The 5319-nt window shown below is 35.0% G+C and overlaps 1 pseudogene; it reads left to right on the top strand.

Annotated features, from left to right (window-relative positions):
- The first annotated feature begins 296 nt into the window (after positions 1–296).
- LOC102013730 lies at positions 297–907 on the top strand (annotated as a pseudogene).
- The last annotated feature ends 4412 nt before the right edge of the window (positions 908–5319 follow it).

Raw genomic sequence — 5319 nt, 5'->3', positions numbered from 1 at the left:
AGAGGGGAAAAGAGAAAAGCAGGAAGGAAAAAAAGATATGTATACATACACAGATATCTAAGGTAATTGTACCACACCAATTTCTATTAGTTCATGGAAAGGAACAGTTAGTGTTTATATTGTTTGAGCAATCTTACATGCCTATATGTGTTAATCTGAGCAACTGCTTTGAAGATAATAATACGCAATATAATAACCATTGTTAACTTCCTGTCATCTTGTTTTGAAGTTCTGCATCATTTTTATTGTTCTTTTAATTGTTCTCTTTAAAAGAAAAAAAAAAGAATAAAGCTATTATGGCATTCAGGTGAGTGACTGAGTTTTTCCCCAATGCCAAGTACATGATGAAGACAGACTGATATTTTGTCAGTACCAGTTATTTAGCGAAGTATCTTTTAAACTTAAAGCACTCAGAGAAGTTTTTCACAGGTTATCCCCTAATTGATAATTAGTCTTACCAGAAACCTCCTAATTGATAATTAGACTTTACCAGAAACCTCATATTTCATACCAGGACTACCCTCTCAAGGTGGTCCCCCCCCTACTGCAGAGATTTGGTGCCAAGGAGCTATGAAATGATGAGCCAAGGGGGCTGGGGATTTAGCTCAGCGGCACAGCGCCTGCCTGGCAAGCGCAAGGTCGTGAGTTTGATTCCCGGTACCGGGAAAAAAAAAAAAATGATGGGTCAAGTAAAACCCATCAAGTTCAAAGATGTTTATGTTGAGATCTGTTTGAATCTGCTAAAAGTGGATATCCATATTCCAGAAGATACAAACTTTTCCTTTTTTATAGCATCCATTCGGAAGTCTGTCATCTCCGATGTGTGATTGCAGCCCGTGGGTTTTCTTCTAAGGAATTCATCACGTTTTGCCAGGTTATGCTAAGAAACACCACGTGCAGTTTTTAACTTCACACTCTACCAAAAGCCGAGTGAAGGGAGCATACTCTGCGGAGTGTCAAAGCCGGTGCTCTTGGAAGGGCCAAGGTGCCGGCTCACGCTGCAGTGAAACCAACGGAGATGGGAGGGCGACACTGCACTTGTGATTTATTTTGATAAAACTCAAGTCAGGTCTTTTAAGATGGTATTTGGCAGATTGAGACATCTTATAAAGGGGTCAGAGGTTTTTTCTCATAAAATGAGTAGGACCAAACAATTTGAACATGTCATTCTACAAACCAGGATTTCTTTAAAGGGTTTCCCTGAATTATAAGATCATTAAATTACAACAACAAAGAATTGTGGAATCCTACTTATTGCGCAGTCAGGAGCTTAGTGTGTATCTTACATGGATTACCAGTTTTTAAAAAGTATGTAGTTCTGTGTAAAAGAATTTCACTGAAGTTATACTGAATGAAATTTCATCTGTTTTTAGTTATTGAGAAGATACTTCATGATGTTACAATATTTCAGTTATCAATTATTATTTAATATTACTTCAGACTTTTTGGATGTTTAAATGTGATGGTATGGTGGTTTCAATACTGTATAATGGAATAGTGAATCACTTTTTACATTTGAACTTCACTGATCATTTTATTACTGATAAGGCATTAATGTGAAGCCATAGGTCATTGTTAAGTATTAATCTCCTCAATTTGCTACATATTTTACTGTGGTAATACAGAGAAAACTAAAGCAAGAAATCTGAATTATTGTCATCTTGTTTTTAAAAATGCAGTCCCCAGGGTTTTTAGATGTCATTCTTCTCTCTTGTTTTTCTGCTTGAAACTCGGGAATGATATAGAATTCCAAGAAGTATATTTTTTTTTTGGAAAAGGCTTTGAAGGCACAAACATAGTCGAAGAATCTGATGGGAAGAAATTTATGAAAGTGTCATATTCCAGAGTTTCAGCTGGAAAGACTGAGTATCCAAGTTGTTAATCTGCCCAATGCATTTCCTCATTAATAGTCAGTTTGTGAATAAAGAGGAAAAAAGACAAAGTAGAAGCAGCTTCTATTATTTGTCATCAAGATGAAAGGTCTGATATGTAGTCTAAAGTCCATTCTATTTAAATTGTATGTGTTTTCATAGAAGTGGTGATATATCCGTTGTTGGACTTGCCACTCTTAGGTCAAAGAAGACTAGTCGTCCCATGATCCTTGGATTATTCAACTTTTTATTAAAGTTGAATGAATTTATTAAATGAATATAAAAATGAATTTATTAAAATTCATTTTAAAATTATATACAAGCAAATGTTAAATCTTGTTGTAGGAAATATCAGCTTGAAAGTATGTGGTCAGCTCTTGTAGCACCCATATTTATAATTGTTCTATATAAAAAACCTAACTTTAATTAAAACTACGGTACCAAAATGTGGGCCCACAATGGTGGTACATGCCTGTAATCTCAGCACTTGGGAGGATGAGGCAGGGTGATTGCTACAAGTTCAAGACCAACCTGGGCTATATAGTTAGTTCAAGGCCACTCTGAACTACAAAGTGAGACCCTGTCTCAAAATCAACAAAACAAAACAAAATAACAACAAAATCACCAAGAGTTAAGAAATTTCAATAAAACTATTTTTGAAAAAATACATATCAATCATAATTATCAATGTAAATGGTCTCAATTCACCAATCAAAAGAAACAGATTAGCAGAATCATCAGGAAACAACATCCACTGATATGCTGCATACCGGAAACACATGTAACTCAAAAAGAAATTCATAGACTGAAAGACAAGGGATGAAAAATAATACTCCATGTGACAGAAACCTGTAAAAAAGCAAAGGTAGCTATTCTATTTGCAGACAAAGGGGATTCCATGCCAAGACTGATCAGAAGAGATAAAGAGGGTCACTACACACTTGTTAAGGGAACAGTCCAAGAGGAAGAGAAAACATTCATAAGTATATATGCATCAAATACTGGAGCACTCAACTATATAAAACAAGGAGTAGTGGATAGTAAAAATCAGATAAACACTAATACAGCTGTAATGGGGGACCTCAAAACCCCACTGTCACAAATACACAGATCAACTAGACAAAGATAACAAACAAATATCAGAGCTGAACCAGCCCTTGGAACAAACGGTCCTGGTAGATATCTACAAAGTGTTACACCCAACGACAGAATACACATTCTTCTCAGCAGCATATGGGCCTTTCTCCAGAATAGACCACACACTAGCCCATAGCATAACTTAAGTAAATGCACAGGAATTGGAACTATCCCGTGGATATTATCAGAGCATACTTCAATGAAACTGGAAATCAATGACAAAAGAAACCACAGAAACTACATAAACACATGGAAATTAAATAACACCCTTTTCAACAAGTAATGGGTCACAGATGAAATTATGGAATATAAGGGGAAAAATATGTATATATGTATACACAGGATAGCTAACGTAATTGTACTACTGACTTTTATTGCTCTATTGAAAGCAACAGTTAATGTTTAAGTGTATGATCAATCTTACATATCTATATTTGTTGATCTGAGTATCCAAATTGAAGATATCAATATGTAATACAATAACCATTGTTAATTTTCTATTACCTTGTCTGAGATTCTGTGTTGCTTGTATTGTTTTTGTGTTGTTTTCTAAACATATGTGTGTTTGTTAAGATGTTTTCAATCTTTAATCTTTAAAATAAAAAATAAAAAAATTACAGAGTAAAGTAGATAGTTTCTATAATTAAACAGTAATGCAAATACGATATACTAGAACTTATGGGATGCAATGAAAGCAATCCTATGAGGGAAATTTATAGTGGTGAATTCCCACATCAGAAAAACAGGGTGAGCTCAAATAAATATCCTAATGTTGAACCCCAAGAGTCTAGAAAAAGAAAAGCAAGTTAAACCCAAGGCATAGACAAGGGAGGAAATTATAAAGATCAGAGCAGAAATAGATGAAACAGAGACTAAGAAAACAATACAAAGAACCAATGAATTGAAGAGTTGGTTCTTTGAAAGATTAAATAAAGTAGACAAATCCTTAGCCAATCATAACAAAACAAAACAAAATAAAAGGAAATAAAAGACCCAAATCCACACAATGAAGATCAGAAAGGGGAAAAATAACAATGGAGACCCTGCGGAAACCCGGAAGATCATCAAAACCTGCTTTGAGGCTCTATACTCCAATAAGATGTAAAACTCAGAAGAACCAGACAGATTCCTAGATATACATGAATTATCAAAGCTTAGTCAAGAAGATATAAATCTTCTAAATAATCCAACACTAGTCAATCAAATTTAAAAAGTAATGAGAAAAACTACCAACAAAGAAAAGCCCAGGTCCTGATGGATACACTGTTGAATTAGATAAGAAATTTAGTGAAGATCTAATGGCATTACTCCTCAAACTCTTTAATGAAATTGAAAGGGAATCAATACTCCCAAACTCATTCCTGGAAGCAAGCATTATCCTCATACCAGAGCCAGAGAAGAATCCAACCAAAATAGAGAACTGTAGGCCATTCTCTTTAATGGACGTAGATACAAACATCCTTAATAAGATATTGGCAAACAATGCAGCAAATGATCAAGAAAGTTATACACCATGACCAAGGAGGATTCATCCCAGGGATGGAGGGATGCTTCAGCATACACAAATCAATACATGTAATGCACCATATCAACAGACGTAGTACATGTATTACAATATATCAAAAATCACATGATCGTCTTAATAGACACATAAAAGTCATTTGACAGAGTCCAGCATTCATGAAAAAAACCCTACAGAAAATCAGAATAGATGGTCTTTACCTCACTCTGATAAAAACCATCTATGATAAACCAACAGCCAACATCATACTAAGTGATCAAAAACTGAAAACTTCTATTTTAAAATCAGGAACAAGCCAAGAATGCCACTTTCATTACTTCTATTCAATATTGTTCTGGAAACATTAGCCAGAGCATCAGACAAGAGAAAGAAGTAAAAGGAATACGGATAGGAAAGGATGAATTTAATTATAATTTTTCGCTGATGACATGATAATCTAAATAGTAGACCCCCAAAACTCCATGAAGAGACTCCTAGAATTAATAATCGAATTCGCCAGCACAGCAGGACACAAAGTCAACACTCAGAAGTCAAAAGCCTTCCTGTATGAGAGAGAGAGAACTAGGGAAACAACACCTTTCACAATGGCATCAGGAAAAGTGGAATACCTAGGAATCAATCTAACAAAGGAACTGAAAGACCTATGCACTGAAAACCACGGTACTCAGAAAAGAGAGAAGAAAGACATCATCAGAAAGCTGAAAGATATCCCCTGTTCTTGGATAGGCAGAACCAATATAGTGAAAATAGCCATACTTCCAAAGCTGTGATACAGATTTAGTGTAATCC

This window comes from Chinchilla lanigera, unplaced genomic scaffold (assembly GCF_000276665.1).
Source record: "Chinchilla lanigera isolate Chin_1 unplaced genomic scaffold, ChiLan1.0 scaffold00092, whole genome shotgun sequence".
Classification (NCBI taxonomy): domain Eukaryota; kingdom Metazoa; phylum Chordata; class Mammalia; order Rodentia; family Chinchillidae; genus Chinchilla; species Chinchilla lanigera.
This window is presented reverse-complemented; position numbering and strand designations above follow the sequence as displayed.